We start from the raw sequence: 21,906 nt of genomic DNA, 5'->3' as shown, positions 1-21,906 counted from the left end.
GAAAAAATGGCATGGGTGGAGATCAGTTGTTGTGATGAATGCTCCCATAGCAAGCTGAAGGCTGGGAAGTGGAGTTTTATCTCTGAGCTTTTTCTATCAGCTCATTCTTTGACTCCCCCAGGAAAGCATTTCTCAGCTGTCTGAGGTCTGGCCCACCCTGAGACCTTGCAAGAGGGTGAAATGGCAAAACTTGTGCCATGGCTTCATCTCTCTTTTTTTCTGGCAAGGCAGTGCTATTTCTCAATAAAGACAGACCTGACCAACATCATCCCACTTGAATGTGGTCCTCTTCTCAATCACCTTCCTGCTTGTGCCATTTCTTGGAACAAAGGGGCTCTGCGGGGCAGGAGCTCTGGTCTCGCTCTGCTTCTGCTGCACCTGCCCCAGTACAATTGCCTGGTGCTTTTGCACCTCAAATGCAAAATGATTTCTTAGATGACAGATTTTACCCTGCTCGCAAGGCAAAGACTTCGCTTCCCAATGCTGGCTGGATGCTTGCCTTGTTTAAGGCAAGCTTACACGCACCATGGAGAAGCTCTAGGCACCAGGGTCTCATCGAAATTGTATGAGCTGCTAAACTGCAAATTAACACCAGCCTTCATTAAAAAAGAACCTTGTGTGTTTAACAAATCCGAAGCAATGCCACCCTCTGACCTGCCCTGTGTGCAGCTGAAGTAACTGGGGGAGTTTTCCTTCATGCGGGTACTGGGCCAAGCCTGGGGAATTCCTCGTACATGGAAGAACCTTCATTATTAACCATATTGTTATTTTAGCACTGATGAAAGGAAGCTGGAGTGCAACAAACAGCCAATACTAAACCCAGGAAGCTGCTGCTTAGTTGCAGAAGGCAGAAGTTAGTTAGAGGTGGAAACAGTTTATTGGGTTACTTACTCTCCTTACAGGTAGGGGTGTTTTATTTTTCCCTATTAGACATTTCCATAGAATCATGGAATGATTTGGGTTGAAGCTCATTGAGTTCTAACCCCTTCCACTGGAGCAGCTGCTCCAAGCCCCTGTGTCCAACCTGGCCTTGAGCACTGCCAGGGATGAGGCAGCCACAGCTTCTCTGGGCACCCTGTGCCAGTGTAATTTTCTAGGATATTGCCCAGCCCTGAGTACTTGCCACAGTTTTAGTCTTCCACTTTCCCTTTGGGAAGCCAATTCTTCACTCTTTCCTCGTGTTTAGACTGAGCTCTCACTTTTACTGACTCCATCTCATTCGAACTGACATGTTGGCACTGTGCAGGTGGGGAGTGATTATTCCAGCATGTTTTAAAAGTCTGTGTTATCTGTGCTAAGCCATCTTAAACACAAGCCAGATGTATTTCAGACCCTTAATATTTCCTCTAAGTTGATCACTGCAGCCTCTTAACCATGTTTCTGGTGCTAGGAATTCTCTTTCAGCTGCAGTGTTAGGGATTAATTCACTAGCACCAAGCTGGATTGTTGGTAGTTTCTCTCAGTAAAGAAGGGAGAATAATTTCTGAAGGGAACTGCAGATCATGAAATTCAGTTTCCAACAGGTTCTGTGTGAGTTGTGCTCCCCTATTCCAAATGTTGTGTATCTGTTGAATAGCAGCATGGCCTTAAAGAATGAATGTGATGTAAGGCTAAAAGCCATTGCAACAAGATATTCAGAGGTAGAGATGAGAAAACATTAATACTGCTGCCTGAAGCGCTGTATCAGCAAAACCCCTGTGGTAAGTGCACTGATAGTGGTACAAGATTACACTCATTGGCACAGCAGATGCTCCTGGAGACAGTTCAATATTCCATTAGGAAGTCATCTTCTGTCACACAAGTGACTGCAATGTGAGGAAATTTGTTGTTGCCTATTCACTGAGCTACTCCTCCTGCACTGTTCTCATATGTAGGATTGGTCATATGGCAATGTCATATTTGTCCTGCTTTCATGACGCTGTGTAGCTAAAATAGTGTGTTGGCATTGACAGGGAAGAGGAAGGATGGGGAGACTGGAGCTGGCCCTGGGTTTGCCTCATCTGCTGGGCAGTTTTTTGTATGTTAAAGAAAGAATGGATCATAATACTCAGCATCCCTGAAGTTCATTTTTAGGGGCATTTTGCAGACTTGCTTCATGAATAAGCTCTCTCTGAACCTTAGCAGTACAATTCCCTGTAAGTTTGGAGGGTGTTGGTACAACCTTTGTTAGCTGACAGAAACTGTGCAGTCAAACCACTGAGCAGACTATGAAAAGCTGTTTTCCTTCCACAGCCTCATCTGGTGTTTTAGTGAGACCCAGTGTGTGACCAGCTCCACCTATGGGAACCTGGCATCACCACCACAAGGACTTCTAATTTAATGCTAATGTTTCTCTTAGCACTAAGTCAATATTTCCGGTATTCATTAAATTTGATGGGTTTGCAGGAGTGAAAAGAACCTGCTTCAGGTACAGGAAACATCAAGATGTGTGCAGAGACACATGATAATTTATCTTAGGACAGAAAGCAGTAGAAGAGAAAGCAGAAGAAAGAGGCAGCAAGCTTTAAGTTTGCAGGAATAGTAAAAGGAAGAAACTTAGTTAGCTGGCAACTGCTCAGTCACATCACACAGTGCATGCATAGTCTGTCATTTTTTAACACTTCTTGTTTGACAGATCATTTCGTTTTTGTTGGGGGGGGGTTGTGTGGGTTTTTTTCTTTGTGATTTATTTTGGGTTTTAAGCTGGTTTTATCACTATGTTCACTACAACAAGGGGTTTGGGGTTTAAGTGAAAGGTGCGATAGGAGTTAATAGCACGTGATGGCAGCCTTGGGTTAACTGGATTCAATGGTTTTGCTTGCAGAAAAGCTCAGTTACATCTGCAGTAATTCTATAGAATAAATAAGCTCTATCTTTGTCTTACTCAGTTTGGTTTTCCCTGGTCCAGGATAAAACTAGTATCCTTGCTCCTCTTATTGAAGTAGTTGCCAATTCATCTAACCCTGTAAGTAGATGAGAAGAAACTGGAGTCTGCAGAAGACAAGTAAGCAGTATTATCTGAGATGTGGAGAAAGAACCTCTGGCAGAGAGACACTGACAATGTCTTTTGCCTAAAAACTTGACAGGTAGCGCTCAATTGGTGGTGCTGTTATCATTGAAACTGTGGAACTTGATGCAGTAAAACCTGGGGTAGGCAGATGTGTTCATCTTCTTGTACCCTGGATCTGTTCCCACTTAACTGGGGCTTTCCTCTGCCATTTGTTTGAAACATTGTCTTTGGTTTCTATTTACTGTTAAGAAATGAATATAAATGAAAACCAGGTAAGCATACATCCATGTTCTGAGACTTGACACTTACAGGAGGTGCAAAGTACGTTCACTTGTTTCGGCAGCGGTGTTCTAAGCTGTGCGAAGGGAGAAGAGATCTTTGCCTACAAGTCTAGACACCAACTTCTGTATTCCTTGCTTGTCTGTCTCCTCTTTCAGGTTCTTTTTCTGGATTTGAGGCCCAGTGCCATGTAAAGATGAGGAATATCCTTTCCTTGAAAGGTCATAAAAGCAAGCACTGCCTCAACGACAACATTAATCCTTCAGACAGGAAAGATCACTTGCCAATAACTTTGATAAATCATCCTTTTATCACGAGTCCTGTCTTCCCATTGTGCTCACTGTTGTGGCTAGTTCGTGAAGAGCTGAATGTCCTGAACAAGGTAGGTCCAAAGCACCAGAAGCTTTCTATTAAATCCAGAATACTTTTTAGGATCAGCAAAGGAACGGTTTAAAGAACTTGATGGGCAAATACTGTGAAAAATCCAGAATTAGCTCAGCTTTTGGCAGATTGTAAAACTCATCTGTTGTTTTCATCAGACCACACAAAAGAAACAGGAACTGTGGCATCCCCAAGGAGCAGATAGGAACAGAGCATTAAACCTTTTCAAACTGTTTTTGTGGGTCTAGGTTAACAAATCTACACTCATACTCGAGTGTGTGCTTCATGTGTCTTGAGGTGGGATGGAGAGCAACGTTTTCACATTGAGTTTTTGTTGTAATAAGAGTCCCATCTGTTTCAGGGTTAGGGTTAGGGTTAGGATTACACCATTAGACCCAGCATCTCAAAACCCGAAAATTGCTACTGCGCATGCGCGAGTCTAAATTGCTACTGCGCATGCGCCGGCGAAAATTGCTACTGCGCATGCGCGGGGCAAAATTGCTACTGCGCATGCGCCGGCCAAAATTGCTACTACGCATGCGCGAGTCTAAATTGCTACTGCGCATGCGCCGGCCAAAATTGCTACTACGCATGCGCGAGCCTAAATTGCTACTGCGCATGCGCGGGGCAAAATTAGGGTACGGCGTTTACGTACGGCGGCTGTGTACGGCGTTTGCGTACCGCGGCTCCGTACGGCGTTTGCGTACAGCGGCTCCGTACGGCGTTTGCGTACGGCGGCTCCGTACTGCCTACTGCGCGTGCGTAATGGCGGCTCCGTACGGCGGCTCAGTACGGCGACTGCTTACGGCGGCTGCGTACCGCGGATCCGTACGGCTTTTGCGTACAGCGGCTCCGTACGGCGGCTCAGTACGGGGGCTCTGTACTGCCTACTGCGCGTGCGTAATGGCGGCTCCGTACGGCGGCTACGTACTGCCTACTGCGCGTGCGTAGTGGCGGCTCCGTACGGCGGCTCAGTACGGCGCCTGCGTACGGCTGCTGCGTAGGGCGGCTCCGTACGGCGTTTGCGTACGGCGGCTCCGTACGGCGGCTAAGTACGGCGGCTCCGTACTGCCTACTACGCGTGCATATTGGCGGCTTCGTACGGCGGCTCCGTACTGCCTAGTGCGCGTGCGTAATGGCGGCTCCGTACGGCGTTTGCTTACGGCGGCTCCGTACGGCGTTTGCGTACGGGGGCTCCGTACTGCCTACTGCGCGTGCGTAATGGCGGCTCCGTACGGCGTTTGCGTACGGCGGCTACGTACTGCCTACTGCGCGTGCGTAGTGGCGGCTCCGTACGGCGGCTCAGTACGGCGCCTGCGTACGGCTGCTGCGTAGGGCGGCTCCGTACGGCGTTTGCGTACGGCGGCTCCGTACGGCGGCTAAGTACGGCGGCTCCGTACTGCCTACTACGCGTGCATATTGGCGGCTTCGTACGGCGGCTCCGTACTGCCTAGTGCGCGTGCGTAATGGCGGCTCCGTACGGCGTTTGCTTACGGCGGCTCCGTACGGCGTTTGCGTACGGGGGCTCCGTACTGCCTACTGCGCGTGCGTAGTGGCGGCTCCGTGTGGCGGCTGCGCGTGCGTATTGCGCGTTCGCTGAGGCGGTGTGGTTGAGCGGAGCATGCGCAGGTGTCCCGTCCGAGCTGAAGCGGTCGGTATGGCTGCCAGCGCCAAGTCGTTCCTGTCCGATGCGGGCTATGGGGAGCAGGAGCTGGACGCGAACTCTGCTTTCATGGAAGTCGACAAAGGTGAGGCCGAGCGGCCATGGCAGTGCCTGCCTTGTAATGTTGCCGTTATGGTCCTCGGCTTCCACCGCCTGAGGGGCGGTGTTGTCTCGGCCCGCGGTCCTCGGCTGACGGGAGCTCGCTTTTGTACCGCCAGCGGGGGGTGGAGAGGGCATGGCCGGGAAGCAGTGTAGGTGTCCTCAGTGGTTGTTGGTGTCTCGTTTAGGTCTCAGGTATGGGAAGCTCGGAGAGCAGTGCGAAGCCGTCGTTCGTTTTCCCAGGCTCTTCGAGAAATACCCGTTCCCCATTCTCATTAATTCAGCTTTCCTAAAGTTGGCTGATGTGTTCTGAGTCGGGTAAGTAGCCTCAGTCAGTTATCCATAGCAGTGTAGTGTGTCTTGGAGTGGTGCTGCACAGCAGCTTGGGCACATGTGAGGTTTTTTGTACGTTTGTGATTATACTGCTACACTGAGCACAAGCTGTGCTTAGGCTTTTTCTGGACATGGTTTTTTTATCAGATTTGTTTCCCTAAGTGTGCCCAAAACAGGTATCTGGTATCAGAAAGGGGCTACAAGGAGAGGGGTCTGCATCAGGGACTGCAGCCACAGGACAAGGGGTGTTGGGTTCAGACTGAAACAGGGCAAGTTTAGGTTAGATCTAAGGCAGAAGCTGTTCCCTGTGAGGGTGCTGAGGCGCTGGCACAGGGTGCCCAGAGAAGCATCTGCCAGGGTACCCAGAGAAGCACTGCCCCATCCCTGGCAGTGCTCAAGGCCAGGTTGGACACGGGGGCTTGGAGCAACCTGCTCCAGTGGAAGGGATTCCTGCCCATGGCAGGGGTTGGAGCTGGATGAGCTTAAGGTCCCTTCCAGCCTAGCCCATTCTATGATTTTATTATTTGCTTATGCTCTCCTCATTGGTGTCACTGAGTGAATTTCCCTGAAACTGGGCCTGAATCTGACCCTACCATACTAGAAGACAAACACCATAGTGTGGCTATAGTCTCTTTGTTGTTCTCTTAGTCAAATATGTCTCTAAAGTATAGATCTTTTCTTGCTTTAATTTACTCTTGGGAGGTTGTTTTGGTTTTTATGATACTTTCATCTTGAAAGTGCTTGAATATTTAATATAGAACAACCTGATAAAGGAATGTGTGTGGAAATGTGTGTGCCTCCTAACAGAAACAACTTCCTGAGGCTCTGTGTGCTGAAAGTTACTCAGCAGAGTGAGAAGCACTTAAGAGAAGATCCTAAATGTGGATGAGTTCGTCAAAAGAGTCTTCTCCGTCATTCACAGCAATGATCCAGTTGCTCGGGCCATTACCCTTCGGTATGTAATGACATTAATGAACCTGGACTTGATGATCTTACCTGGTTGGTTCTATGATTCTGTTTGTGCTCATCCACATCTATTACAGAAAGAAACATATTTTTCTATCAAAATAGGCTTTTAACCAGCCTTTCTCTGTTTCTGTTTGTTTTTATCTGGCATTTCTTCATGGTCACTGTTCTTCCTGATTTTGCTGTCATCTCTTCCTGTAGGATGTTGGGCAGCATGGCGTCTGTCATTCCAGAAAGGAAGAATGCACATCACAGTATTCGTCAAAGTTTGGATTCCCATGATAATGTGGAAGTTGAAGCTGCAATATTTCCTGCTGCCAATTTTTCTGCACAATCAAAGTAAGATGTTATTTTTGTTTCCAGTTTTTTGTATCACAGAGAATGGAAACCCCGTTAGCACTGGCATTCACAAACCTTTGGTAGTGCCAACCATGTAATTTTTATCAAAATGTTTGCTTGTATGGAACATTATGAAGAAATCTGAGCACAGGTTTAACAGATACTTCTTTTTTTCTAAAATGGTAGTGGAAAGCTCATAAATATGAGAATGCAAAACGGAGCAGCAGCTTTAATCTAGGAGTATTTTACATAAATCCTGTTCTGGAATGAAACGTAGCGCTGCTTGTCACTTTGACATGTTCTTGGAAGCCCGCATTTGATCATGTGCAGGGTTTCTGAAAGAATGGGATCTTGGCAAGCTCTCTCTTGTGAAAGCTTTTATTGCTAAAGCACAGTGTTTGGTAGTTCAAAAATGGTTTTATTTTTCAGTGATTTCCCTCTTGTATTTATCTCACCTGATGCTTTGTCTTTTCTCTACAGGGATTTTGCTGCTGGCATATGTAATAAAATCAGCGAGATGATACAAGGTACATGTGTTACATTGAGTGATAAAAGGGAAAACCTAATTTCTGTGAGAGTTCCTTATTATCCTTATATAAATATTAAATGCTGTAGCCCTCATTCTCAAATATTTCCTGGTTTTAAGTTAAATTAGCTAACCATTAATCTAGTGCCTGGCTTGTACCTCCTCTTTAAATCTTAAGTTCTCAAAACACCTGTTTGGTAAAGAGTGAAAGCTCATCTATAGCATGATGAATAAACTTGCATAGCCTATAACAGGTTGCTTCAGGTGAGTTAATCACAGAATCATTGAATGGTGTGGGTTGGAAAGGACCTTAAAGCTCCTCCGGCTCCAGCCCGGGCCACGGGCAGGGACCCCTTTCCCTGGAGCAGCTGCTCCAAGCCCCTATGTCCAGACTGGCCTTGAGCACTGCCAGGGATGGGGCAGCCACAGCTTCTCTGGGCACCCTGTGCCAGCGCCTCAGCACCCTCCCAGGGAACAGCTTCTGCCTTAGATCTAACCTGAACTTCACCTGTTTATGTTTAAACCCATCACCCCTTGACCTGTTGCTGCAGTCCCTGAGAAATCCTTGTAGCTCCCTTCAGACACTGGAAGCTGCTCTGAGGTCTCCATGTGGCTTTTCCTCCCGAGGCTGAAGAGCCCCAGTGTTCTCAGCCTGTCATTTATGGGAAGTGCTGCAGGCTGTGCTCATCCCCGTGGCCTCCTCTGCACTTGCTCCAACAGCTCCATGTCCTCTTTACGTTGAGGACACCAGATGTGTGTCTTACCTACAATGAAGCAATCTTCTCCAAGAGCTGTGGAAGTGCTTGGTACTGCAGTCAGCAGTGGTAGCAATGCAGACATACCTGTGCCTCAGTACTGCTGAAAGCCAGTACAAAGGACTAACACTACCTGTTTCTCTTCCCTGTTGCAGGTTTGGCCACACCTGTGGACTTATTGAAGTTGATCCCTATTCTACAGCACATGCATCATGATGCTAGCCTAGCCTCCAGCTCCCGGCAGCTGCTCCAGCAGCTGGTAACATCATATCCCTCCACCAAGATGGTCATTGTTACTCTGCACACCTTTACTCTGCTTGCTGCTTCTTCTTTGGTTGACATTCCTAAGCAGGTAATTCTTCCTAATTATGTCTTTCAACTTAAAGCACATTTAAAAGACCTCAGATTCTAGCTGATGCTGAAAAATAAATGCACAGATATGCTGGGATGGTTGCTTCTATGTGCTATAGAGAATAAACACCCTGAAAACTGCTGCTGCTATCATGTTTTTTGCCCTCTCTGGTCCTATTTCCAGATAACCCGGTCAAACACAGGAACCCTTCTCTACAGGTCTTTCTTTAAAACAATTGAGGTTGAAATCAAGCAGGACCTTAACATCAACCCTGGCCTGCTCTGAAAATATGTCAGCTTTACCTGTAGAACCCAGGCCTCACCTCTCACTACTGTGCATCCTCTCAGGTCCTGGGTGCGTGTGTTTTGCCTTCCTTACATGCAAGTGAAGGCATATTTTAATAGCAGGGAATGTGTTTGAAAATATTTCTTGAAGAACTCTGAGGAGGTTGAATCTGTTGCTAGGGTGCCCTCTTCCCGACATTAGGGTTAGGGTGCCCTCTTCCCGACATTAGGGTTAGGGTGCCCTCTTCCCGCCATTAGGGTTAGGGTGCCCTCAGTCTGACATTATGGCTGGGGTGCCCCCTGCCCGACATTAGGGTTAGGGTACCCACTTTCCGCCATTAGGCTTATTGTCCCCCCTTTCCGACATTAGGGTTAGGCCCCCCCCCCCCCCCTTCCCGGCATTAGGGCTAGGGTGCCCTCTTCCCGCCATTAGGGTTAGGGTGCCCTCAGTCTGACATTATGGCTGGGGTGCCCCCTGCCCGACATTAGGGTTAGGGTACCCACTTTCCGCCATTAGGCTTATTGTCCCCCCTTTCCGACATTAGGGTTAGGGCCCCCCCCCCCCCCATCTCCGCCATTAGGGCTAGGGGTGCCCTCTTCCCGCCATTAGGGTTAGGGTGCCCTCAGTCTGACATTATGGCTGGGGTGCCCCCTGCCCGACATTAGGGTTAGGGTACCCACTTTCCGCCATTAGGCTTATTGTCCCCCCTTTCCGACATTAGGGTTAGGCCCCCCCCCCCCCCCTTCCCGGCATTAGGGCTACGGTGCCCTCTTCCCGCCATTAGGGTTAGGGTGCCCTCAGTCTGACATTATGGCTGGGGTGCCCCCTGCCCGACATTAGGGTTAGGGTACCCACTTTCCGCCATTAGGCTTATTGTCCCCCCTTTCCGACATTAGGGTTAGGGCCCCCCCCCCCCCCATCTCCGACATTAGGGCTAGGGGTGCCCTCTTCCCGCCATTAGGGTTAGGGTGCCCTCAGTCTGACATTATGGCTGGGGTGCCCCCTGCCCGACATTAGGGTTAGGGTACCCACTTTCCGCCATTAGGCTTATTGTCCCCCCTTTCCGACATTAGGGTTAGGGCCCCCCCCCCCCCCATCTCCGACATTAGGGCTAGGGGTGCCCTCTTCCCGCCATTAGGGTTAGGGTGCCCTCAGTCTGACATTATGGCTGGGGTGCCCCCTGCCCGACATTAGGGTTAGGGTACCCACTTTCCGCCATTAGGCTTATTGTCCCCCCTTTCCGACATTAGGTTTAGGGCCCCCCCCCCCCCTTCCCGGCATTAGGGCTAGGGTGCCCTCTTCCCGCCATTAGGGTTAGGGTGCCCTCAGTCTGACATTATGGCTGGGGTGCCCCCTGCCCGACATTAGGGTTAGGGTACCCACTTTCCGCCATTAGGCTTATTGTCCCCCCTTTCCGACATTAGGGTTAGGGCCCCCCCCCCCCCCTATCTCCGACATTAGGGCTAGGGGTGCCCTCTTCCCGCCATTAGGGTTAGGGTGCCCTCAGTCTGACATTATGGCTGGGGTGCCCCCTGCCCGACATTAGGGTTAGGGTACCCACTTTCCGCCATTAGGCTTATTGTCCCCCCTTTCCGACATTAGGGTTAGGGCCCCCCCCCCCCCCTATCTCCGACATTAGGGCTAGGGGTGCCCTCTTCCCGCCATTAGGGTTAGGGTGCCCTCAGTCTGACATTATGGCTGGGGTGCCCCCTGCCCGACATTAGGGTTAGGGTACCCACTTTCCGCCATTAGGCTTATTGTCCCCCCTTTCCGACATTAGGGTTAGGGCCCCCCCCCCCCCCATCTCCGACATTAGGGCTAGGGGTGCCCTCTTCCCGCCATTAGGGTTAGGGTGCCCTCAGTCTGACATTATGGCTGGGGTGCCCCCTGCCCGACATTAGGGTTAGGGTACCCACTTTCCGCCATTAGGGTTATTGTCCCCCCTTTCCGACATTAGGGTTAGGGCCCCCCCCCCCCCCCCCCCTATCTCCGACATTAGGGCTAGGGGTGCCCTCTTCCCGCCATTAGGGTTAGGGTGCCCTCAGTCTGACATTATGGCTGGGGTGCCCCCTGCCCGACATTAGGGTTAGGGTACCCACTTTCCGCCATTAGGCTTATTGTCCCCCCTTTCCGACATTAGGGTTAGGGCCCCCCCCCCCCCCTTCCCGGCATTAGGGCTAGGGTGCCCTCTTCCCGCCATTAGGGTTAGGGTGCCCTCAGTCTGACATTATGGCTGGGGTGCCCCCTGCCCGACATTAGGGTTAGGGTACCCACTTTCCGCCATTAGGGTTATTGTCCCCCCTTTCCGACATTAGGGTTAGGGCCCCCCCCCCCCCCCTATCTCCGACATTAGGGCTAGGGGTGCCCTCTTCCCGCCATTAGGGTTAGGGTGCCCTCAGTCTGACATTATGGCTGGGGTGCCCCCTGCCCGACATTAGGGTTAGGGTACCCACTTTCCGCCATTAGGGTTATTGTCCCCCCTTTCCGACATTAGGGTTAGGGCCCCCCCCCCCCCCATCTCCGACATTAGGGCTAGGGGTGCCCTCTTCCCGCCATTAGGGTTAGGGTGCCCTCAGTCTGACATTATGGCTGGGGTGCCCCCTGCCCGACATTAGGGTTAGGGTACCCACTTTCCGCCATTAGGCTTATTGTCCCCCCTTTCCGACATTAGGGTTAGGGCCCCCCCCCCCCCTTCCCGGCATTAGGGCTAGGGTGCCCTCTTCCCGCCATTAGGGTTAGGGTGCCCTCAGTCTGACATTATGGCTGGGGTGCCCCCTGCCCGACATTAGGGTTAGGGTACCCACTTTCCGCCATTAGGGTTATTGTCCCCCCTTTCCGACATTAGGGTTAGGGCCCCCCCCCCCCCCCATCTCCGACATTAGGGCTAGGGGTGCCCTCTTCCCGCCATTAGGGTTAGGGTGCCCTCAGTCTGACATTATGGCTGGGGTGCCCCCTGCCCGACATTAGGGTTAGGGTACCCACTTTCCGCCATTAGGGTTATTGTCCCCCCTTTCCGACATTAGGGTTAGGGCCCCCCCCCCCCCCTTCCCGGCATTAGGGCTAGGGTGCCCTCTTCCCGCCATTAGGGTTAGGGTGCCCTCAGTCTGATATTATGGCTGGGGTGCCCCCTGCCCGACATTAGGGTTAGGGTACCCACTTTCCGCCATTAGGCTTATTGTCCCCCCTTTCCGACATTAGGGTTAGGGCCCCCCCCCCCCCAATCTCCGACATTAGGGCTAGGGGTGCCCTCTTCCCGCCATTAGGGTTAGGGTGCCCTCAGTCTGACATTATGGCTGGGGTGCCCCCTGCCCGACATTAGGGTTAGGGTACCCACTTTCCGCCATTAGGCTTATTGTCCCCCCTTTCCGACATTAGGGTTAGGGCCCCCCCCCCCCCTTCCCGGCATTAGGGCTAGGGTGCCCTCTTCCCGCCATTAGGGTTAGGGTGCCCTCAGTCTGACATTATGGCTGGGGTGCCCCCTGCGGGACATTAGGGTTAGGGTACCCACTTTCCGCCATTAGGCTTATTGTCCCCCCTTTCCGACATTAGGGTTAGGGCCCCCCCCCCCCCTATCTCCGACATTAGGGCTAGGGTTGCCCTCTTCCCGCCATTAGGGTTAGGGTGCCCTCAGTCTGACATTATGGCTGGGGTGCCCCCTGCCCGACATTAGGGTTAGGGTACCCACTTTCCGCCATTAGGCTTATTGTCCCCCCTTTCCGACATTAGGGTTAGGGCCCCCCCCCCCCCCCCATTTCCGACATTAGGGCTAGGGGTGCCCTCTTCCCGCCATTAGGGTTAGGGTGCCCTCAGTCTGACATTATGGCTGGGGTGCCCCCTGCCCGACATTAGGGTTAGGGTACCCACTTTCCGCCATTAGGCTTATTGTCCCCCCTTTCCGACATTAGGGTTAGGGCCCCCCCCCCCCCTATCTCCGACATTAGGGCTAGGGGTGCCCTCTTCCCGCCATTAGGGTTAGGGTGCCCTCAGTCTGACATTATGGCTGGGGTGCCCCCTGCCCGACATTAGGGTTAGGGTACCCACTTTCCGCCATTAGGCTTATTGTCCCCCCTTTCCGACATTAGGGTTAGGCCCCCCCCCCCCCCCTATCTCCGACATTAGGGCTAGGGGTGCCCTCTTCCCGCCATTAGGGTTAGGGTGCCCTCAGTCTGACATTATGGCTGGGGTGCCCCCTGCCCGACATTAGGGTTAGGGTACCCACTTTCCGCCATTAGGGTTATTGTCCCCCCTTTCCGACATTAGGGTTAGGGCCCCCCCCCCCCCCTTCCCGGCATTAGGGCTTGGGTGCCCTCTTCCCGCCATTAGGGTTAGGGTGCCCTCAGTCTGACATTATGGCTGGGGTGCCCCCTGCCCGACATTAGGGTTAGGGTACCCACTTTCCGCCATTAGGCTTATTGTCCCCCCTTTCCGACATTAGGGTTAGGGCCCCCCCCCCCCCTATCTCCGACATTAGGGCTAGGGGTGCCCTCTTCCCGCCATTAGGGTTAGGGTGCCCTCAGTCTGACATTATGGCTGGGGTGCCCCCTGCCCGACATTAGGGTTAGGGTACCCACTTTCCGCCATTAGGGTTATTGTCCCCCCTTTCCGACATTAGGGTTAGGGCCCCCCCCCCCCCCAATCTCCGACATTAGGGCTAGGGGTGCCCTCTTCCCGCCATTAGGGTTAGGGTGCCCTCAGTCTGACATTATGGCTGGGGTGCCCCCTGCCCGACATTAGGGTTAGGGTACCCACTTTCCGCCATTAGGCTTATTGTCCCCCCTTTCCGACATTAGGGTTAGGGCCCCCCCCCCCCCCTTCCCGGCATTAGGGCTAGGGTGCCCTCTTCCCGCCATTAGGGTTAGGGTGCCCTCAGTCTGACATTATGGCTGGGGTGCCCCCTGCCCGACATTAGGGTTAGGGTACCCACTTTCCGCCATTAGGCTTATTGTCCCCCCTTTCCGACATTAGGGTTAGGGCCCCCCCCCCCCCCATCTCCGACATTAGGGCTAGGGGTGCCCTCTTCCCGCCATTAGGGTTAGGGTGCCCTCAGTCTGACATTATGGCTGGGGTGCCCCCTGCCCGACATTAGGGTTAGGGTACCCACTTTCCGCCATTAGGGTTATTGTCCCCCCTTTCCGACATTAGGGTTAGGGCCCCCCCCCCCCCCCCATCTCCGACATTAGGGCTAGGGGTGCCCTCTTCCCGCCATTAGGGTTAGGGTGCCCTCAGTCTGACATTATGGCTGGGGTGCCCCCTGCCCGACATTAGGGTTAGGGTACCCACTTTCCGCCATTAGGGTTATTGTCCCCCCTTTCCGACATTAGGGTTAGGGCCCCCCCCCCCCCCTTCCCGGCATTAGGGCTAGGGTGCCCTCTTCCCGCCATTAGGGTTAGGGTGCCCTCAGTCTGACATTATGGCTGGGGTGCCCCCTGCCCGACATTAGGGTTAGGGTACCCACTTTCCGCCATTAGGCTTATTGTCCCCCCTTTCCGACATTTGGGTTAGGGCCCCCCCCCCCCCCTATTCTCCGACATTAGGGCTAGGGGTGCCCTCTTCCCGACATTAGGGTTAGGGTGCCCTCAGTCTGACATTATGGCTGGGGTGCCCCCTGCCCGACATTAGGGTTAGGGTACCCACTTTCCGCCATTAGGCTTATTGTCCCCCCCTTTCCGACATTAGGGTTAGGGCCCCCCCCCCCCCCTATCTCCGACATTAGGGCTAGGGGTGCCCTCTTCCCGCCATTAGGGTTAGGGTGCCCTCAGTCTGACATTATGGCTGGGGTGCCCCCTGCCCGACATTAGGGTTAGGGTACCCACTTTCCGCCATTAGGGTTATTGTCCCCCCTTTCCGACATTAGGGTTAGGGCCCCCCCCCCCCCTATCTCCGACATTAGGGCTAGGGGTGCCCTCTTCCCGCCATTAGGGTTAGGGTGCCCTCAGTCTGACATTATGGCTGGGGTGCCCCCTGCCCGACATTAGGGTTAGGGTACCCACTTTCCGCCATTAGGCTTATTGTCCCCCCTTTCCGACATTAGGGTTAGGGCCCCCCCCCCCCCTATCTCCGACATTAGGGCTAGGGGTGCCCTCTTCCCGCCATTAGGGTTAGGGTGCCCTCAGTCTGACATTATGGCTGGGGTGCCCCCTGCCCGACATTAGGGTTAGGGTACCCACTTTCCGCCATTAGGCTTATTGTCCCCCCTTTCCGACATTAGGGTTAGGGCCCCCCCCCCCCCCTATCTCCGACATTAGGGCTAGGGGTGCCCTCTTCCCGCCATTAGGGTTAGGGTGCCCTCAGTCTGACATTATGGCTGGGGTGCCCCCTGCCCGACATTAGGGTTAGGGTACCCACTTTCCGCCATTAGGCTTATTGTCCCCCCTTTCCGACATTAGGGTTAGGGCCCCCCCCCCCCCTATCTCCGACATTAGGGCTAGGGGTGCCCTCTTCCCGCCATTAGGGTTAGGGTGCCCTCAGTCTGACATTATGGCTGGGGTGCCCCCTGCCCGACATTAGGGTTAGGGTACCCACTTTCCGCCATTAGGCTTATTGTCCCCCCTTTCCGACATTAGGGTTAGGGCCCCCCCCCCCCCTATCTCCGACATTAGGGCTAGGGGTGCCCTCTTCCCGCCATTAGGGTTAGGGTGCCCTCAGTCTGACATTATGGCTGGGGTGCCCCCTGCCCGACATTAGGGTTAGGGTACCCACTTTCCGCCATTAGGGTTATTGTCCCCCCTTTCCGACATTAGGGTTAGGGCCCCCCCCCCCCCTATCTCCGACATTAGGGCTAGGGGTGCCCTCTTCCCGCCATTAGGGTTAGGGTGCCCTCAGTCTGACATTATGGCTGGGGTGCCCCCTGCCCGACATTAGGGTTAGGGTACCCACTTTCCGCCATTAGGCTTATTGTCCCCCCTTTCCGACATTAGGGTTAGGGCCCCCCCCCCCCCCTCTCTCCGACATTAGGGCTAGGGGTGCCCTCTTCCCGCCATTAGGGTTAGGGTGCCCTCAGTCTGACATTATGGCTGGGGTGCCCCCTGCCCGACATTAGGGTTAGGGTACCCACTTTCCGCCATTAGGGTTATTGTCCCCCCTTTCCGACATTAGGGTTAGGGCCCCCCCCCCCCCCTATCTCCGACATTAGGGCTAGGGGTGCCCTCTTCCCGACATTAGGGTTAGGGTGCCCTCAGTCTGACATTATGGCTGGGGTGCCCCCTGCCCGACATTAGGGTTAGGGTACCCACTTTCCGCCATTAGGCTTATTGTCCCCCCTTTCCGACATTAGGGTTAGGGCCCCCCCCCCCCCTATCTCCGACATTAGGGCTAGGGGTGCCCTCTTCCCGACATTAGGGTTAGGGTGCCCTCAGTCTGACATTATGGCTGGGGTGCCCCCTGCCCGACATTAGGGTTAGGGTACCCACTTTCCGCCATTAGGCTTATTGTCCCCCCTTTCCGACATTAGGGTTAGGGCCCCCCCCCCCCCTATCTCCGACATTAGGGCTAGGGGTGCCCTCTTCCCGCCATTAGGGTTAGGGTGCCCTCAGTCTGACATTATGGCTGGGGTGCCCCCTGCCCGACATTAGGGTTAGGGTACCCACTTTCCGCCATTAGGGTTATTGTCCCCCCTTTCCGACATTAGGGTTAGGGCCCCCCCCCCCCCCTATCTCCGACATTAGGGCTAGGGGTGCCCTCTTCCCGACATTAGGGTTAGGGTGCCCTCAGTCTGACATTATGGCTGGGGTGCCCCCTGCCCGACATTAGGGTTAGGGTACCCACTTTCCGCCATTAGGCTTATTGTCCCCCCTTTCCGACATTAGGGTTAGGGCCCCCCCCCCCCCTATCTCCGACATTAGGGCTAGGGGTGCCCTCTTCCCGACATTAGGGTTAGGGTGCCCTCAGTGTGACATTATGGCTGGGGTGCCCCCTGCCCGACATTAGGGTTAGGGTACCCACTTTCCGCCATTAGGCTTATTGTCCCCCCTTTCCGACATTAGGGTTAGGGCCCCCCCCCCCCTATCTCCGACATTAGGGCTAGGGGTGCCCTCTTCCCGACATTAGGGTTAGGGTGCCCTCAGTCTGACATTATGGCTGGGGTGCCCCCTGCCCGACATTAGGGTTAGGGTACCCACTTTCCGCCATTAGGCTTATTGTCCCCCCTTTCCGACATTAGGGTTAGGGCCCCCCCCCCCCCCTATCTCCGACATTAGGGCTAGGGGTGCCCTCTTCCCGACATTAGGGTTAGGGTGCCCTCAGTCTGACATTATGGCTGGGGTGCCCCCTGCCCGACATTAGGGTTAGGGTACCCACTTTCCGCCATTAGGCTTATTGTCCCCCCTTTCCGACATTAGGGTTAGGGCCCCCCCCCCCCCCTATCTCCGACATTAGGGCTAGGGGTGCCCTCTTCCCGCCATTAGGGTTAGGGTGCCCTCAGTCTGACATTATGGCTGGGGTGCCCCCTGCCCGACATTAGGGTTAGGGTACCCACTTTCCGCCATTAGGGCTTATTGTCCCCCCTTTCCGACATTAGGGTTAGGGCCCCCCCCCCCCCTATCTCCGACATTAGGGCTAGGGGTGCCCTCTTCCCGACATTAGGGTTAGGGTGCCCTCAGTCTGACATTATGGCTGGGGTGCCCCCTGCCCGACATTAGGGTTAGGGTACCCACTTTCCGCCATTAGGCTTATTGTCCCCCCTTTCCGACATTAGGGTTAGGGCCCCCCCCCCCCTATCTCCGACATTAGGGCTAGGGGTGCCCTCTTCCCGACATTAGGGTTAGGGTGCCCTCAGTCTGACATTATGGCTGGGGTGCCCCCTGCCCGACATTAGGGTTAGGGTACCCACTTTCCGCCATTAGGCTTATTGTCCCCCCTTTCCGACATTAGGGTTAGGGCCCCCCCCCCCCCTATCTCCGACATTAGGGCTAGGGGTGCCCTCTTCCCGACATTAGGGTTAGGGTGCCCTCAGTCTGACATTATGGCTGGGGTGCCCCCTGCCCGACATTAGGGTTAGGGTACCCACTTTCCGCCATTAGGCTTATTGTCCCCCCTTTCCGACATTAGGGTTAGGGCCCCCCCCCCCCCCTATCTCCGACATTAGGGCTAGGGGTGCCCTCTTCCCGACATTAGGGTTAGGGTGCCCTCAGTCTGACATTATGGCTGGGGTGCCCCCTGCCCGACATTAGGGTTAGGGTACCCACTTTCCGCCATTAGGCTTATTGTCCCCCCTTTCCGACATTAGGGTTAGGGCCCCCCCCCCCCCTATCTCCGACATTAGGGCTAGGGGTGCCCTCTTCCCGACATTAGGGTTAGGGTGCCCTCAGTCTGACATTATGGCTGGGGTGCCCCCTGCCCGACATTAGGGTTAGGGTACCCACTTTCCGCCATTAGGCTTATTGTCCCCCCTTTCCGACATTAGGGTTAGGGCCCCCCCCCCCCCCTATCTCCGACATTAGGGCTAGGGGTGCCCTCTTCCCGACATTAGGGTTAGGGTGCCCTCAGTCTGACATTATGGCTGGGGTGCCCCCTGCCCGACATTAGGGTTAGGGTACCCACTTTCCGCCATTAGGCTTATTGTCCCCCCTTTCCGACATTAGGGTTAGGGCCCCCCCCCCCCCTATCTCCGACATTAGGGCTAGGGGTGCCCTCTTCCCGCCATTAGGGTTAGGGTGCCCTCAGTCTGACATTATGGCTGGGGTGCCCCCTGCCCGACATTAGGGTTAGGGTACCCACTTTCCGCCATTAGGGTTATTGTCCCCCCTTTCCGACATTAGGGTTAGGGCCCCCCCCCCCCCCTATCTCCGACATTAGGGCTAGGGGTGCCCTCTTCCCGACATTAGGGTTAGGGTGCCCTCAGTCTGACATTATGGCTGGGGTGCCCCCTGCCCGACATTAGGGTTAGGGTACCCACTTTCCGCCATTAGGCTTATTGTCCCCCCTTTCCGACATTAGGGTTAGGGCCCCCCCCCCCCCTATCTCCGACATTAGGGCTAGGGGTGCCCTCTTCCCGACATTAGGGTTAGGGTGCCCTCAGTCTGACATTATGGCTGGGGTGCCCCCTGCCCGACATTAGGGTTAGGGTACCCACTTTCCGCCATTAGGCTTATTGTCCCCCCTTTCCGACATTAGGGTTAGGGCCCCCCCCCCCCCCTATCTCCGACATTAGGGCTAGGGGTGCCCTCTTCCCGACATTAGGGTTAGGGTGCCCTCAGTCTGACATTATGGCTGGGGTGCCCCCTGCCCGACATTAGGGTTAGGGTACCCACTTTCCGGCCATTAGGGTTATTGTCCCCCCCTTTCCGACATTAGGGTTAGGGCCCCCCCCCCCCCTATCTCCGACATTAGGGCTAGGGGTGCCCTCTTCCCGCCATTAGGGTTAGGGTGCCCTCAGTCTGACATTATGGCTGGGGTGCCCCCTGCCCGACATTAGGGTTAGGGTACCCACTTTCCGCCATTAGGGCTTATTGTCCCCCCTTTCCGACATTAGGGTTAGGGCCCCCCCCCCCCCCTATCTCCGACATTAGGGCTAGGGGTGCCCTCTTCCCGCCATTAGGGTTAGGGTGCCCTCAGTCTGACATTATGGCTGGGGTGCCCCCTGCCCGACATTAGGGTTAGGGTACCCACTTTCCGCCATTAGGGTTATTGTCCCCCCTTTCCGACATTAGGGTTAGGGCCCCCCCCCCCCCTATCTCCGACATTAGGGCTAGGGGTGCCCTCTTCCCGCCATTAGGGTTAGGGTGCCCTCCGTCTGACATTATGGCTGGGGTGCCCCCTGCCCGACATTAGGGTTAGGGTACCCACTTTCCGCCATTAGGGTTTATTGTCCCCCCTTTCCGACATTAGGGTTAGGGCCCCCCCCCCCCCCTATCTCCGACATTAGGGCTAGGGTGCCCTCTTCCCGACATTAGGGTTAGGGTGCCCTCAGTCTGACATTATGGCTGGGGTGCCCCCTGCCCGACATTAGGGTTAGGGAACCCACTTTCCGCCATTAGGCTTATTGTCCCCCCTTTCCGACATTAGGGTTAGGGCCCCCCCCCCCCCTATCTCCGACATTAGGGCTAGGGGTGCCCTCTTCCCGCCATTAGGGTTAGGGTGCCCTCAGTCTGACATTATGGCTGGGGTGCCCCCTGCCCGACATTAGGGTTAGGGTACCCACTTTCCGCCATTAGGGTTATTGTCCCCCCTTTCCGACATTAGGGTTAGGGCCCCCCCCCCCCCCTATCTCCGACATTAGGGCTAGGGGTGCCCTCTTCCCGCCATTAGGGTTAGGGTGCCCTCAGTCTGACATTATGGCTGGGGTGCCCCCTGCCCGACATTAGGGTTAGGGTACCCACTTTCCGCCATTAGGGTGTTGTCCCCCCTTTCCGACATTAGGGTTAGGGCCCCCCCCCCCCCCTATCTCCGACATTAGGGCTAGGGGTGCCCTCTTCCCGCCATTAGGGTTAGGGTGCCCTCAGTCTGACATTATGGCTGGGGTGCCCCCTGCCCGACATTAGGGTTAGGGTACCCACTTTCCGCCATTAGGGTTATTGTCCCCCCTTTCCGACATTAGGGTTAGGGCCCCCCCCCCCCCTATCTCCGACATTAGGGCTAGGGGTGCCCTCTTCCCGCCATTAGGGTTAGGGTGCCCTCAGTCTGACATTATGGCTGGGGTGCCCCCTGCCCGACATTAGGGTTAGGGTACCCACTTTCCGCCATTAGGGCTTATTGTCCCCCCTTTCCGACATTAGGGTTAGGGCCCCCCCCCCCCCTATCTCCGACATTAGGGCTGGGGTGCCCTCTTCCCGCCATTAGGGTTAGGGTGCCCTCAGTCTGACATTATGGCTGGGGTGCCCCCTGCCCGACATTAGGGTTAGGGTACCCACTTTCCGCCATTAGGGTTATTGTCCCCCCTTTCCGACATTAGGGTTAGGGCCCCCCCCCCCCCTATCTCCGACATTAGGGCTAGGGGTGCCCTCTTCCCGCCATTAGGGTTAGGGTGCCCTCAGTCTGACATTATGGCTGGGGTGCCCCCTGCCCGACATTAGGGTTAGGGTACCCACTTTCCGCCATTAGGGTTATTGTCCCCCCTTTCCGACATTAGGGTTAGGGCCCCCCCCCCCCTATCTCCGACATTAGGGCTAGGGTGCCCTCTTCCCGCCATTAGGGTTAGGGTGCCCTCAGTCTGACATTATGGCTGGGGTGCCCCCCTGCCCGACATTAGGGTTAGGGTACCCACTTTCCGCCATTAGGGTTATTGTCCCCCCTTTCCGACATTAGGGTTAGGGGCCCCCCCCCCCCCTATCTCCGACATTAGGGCTAGGGGTGCCCTCTTCCCGCCATTAGGGTTAGGGTGCCCTCAGTCTGACATTATGGCTGGGGTGCCCCCTGCCCGACATTAGGGTTAGGGTACCCACTTTCCGCCATTAGGGTTATTGTCCCCCCTTTCCGACATTAGGGTTAGGGCCCCCCCCCCCCCCATCTCCGACATTAGGGCTAGGGGTGCCCTCTTCCCGCCATTAGGGTTAGGGTGCCCTCAGTCTGACATTATGGCTGGGGTGCCCCCCTTCCCGACATTAGGGTTAGGGTACCCACTTTCCGCCATTAGGGTTATTGTCCCCCCTTTCCGACATTAGGGTTAGGGCCCCCCCCCCCCTATCTCCGACATTAGGGCTAGGGGTGCCCTCTTCCCGCCATTAGGGTTAGGGTGCCCTCAGTCTGACATTATGGCTGGGGTGCCCCCTGCCCGACATTAGGGTTAGGGTTAGGGTTAGGGTTAGGGGTAGGGTTATGGTTAGGGTTAGGGTTAGGGTTAGGGTTAGGGTTAGGGTTAGGGTAGGGTTTTAGGGTTAGGCGTTCACGGCGGTTAGGGCCCCGGGTTAGGGTTAGGGGGGGTTAGGGGTTAGGGTTAGGGTTAGGGTTAGGGGCAGGGTTAGGGTAGGGTTAGGGTAGGGTTAGGGTTAGGTTAGGGTTAGGGTT

At 54.7% G+C, this 21,906-nt stretch overlaps 1 long non-coding RNA gene across 1 annotated transcript; it reads left to right on the top strand.

Annotated features, from left to right (window-relative positions):
- Positions 1–5,207: 5,207 nt before the first annotated feature.
- Positions 5,208–8,824, top strand: LOC117438857 (uncharacterized). Its single transcript, XR_004551052.1, has 6 exons — positions 5,208–5,397; positions 5,600–5,729; positions 6,552–6,699; positions 6,912–7,049; positions 7,530–7,576; positions 8,486–8,824. It is a non-coding gene; the product is annotated as an uncharacterized lncRNA (long non-coding RNA).
- Positions 8,825–21,906: the final 13,082 nt, after the last annotated feature.

The sequence above is a fragment of the Melopsittacus undulatus genome, unplaced genomic scaffold, assembly GCF_012275295.1.
Source record: "Melopsittacus undulatus isolate bMelUnd1 unplaced genomic scaffold, bMelUnd1.mat.Z mat_scaffold_739_arrow_ctg1, whole genome shotgun sequence".
In the NCBI taxonomy this organism is placed as follows: Eukaryota; Metazoa; Chordata; class Aves; order Psittaciformes; family Psittaculidae; genus Melopsittacus; species Melopsittacus undulatus.
This window is presented reverse-complemented; position numbering and strand designations above follow the sequence as displayed.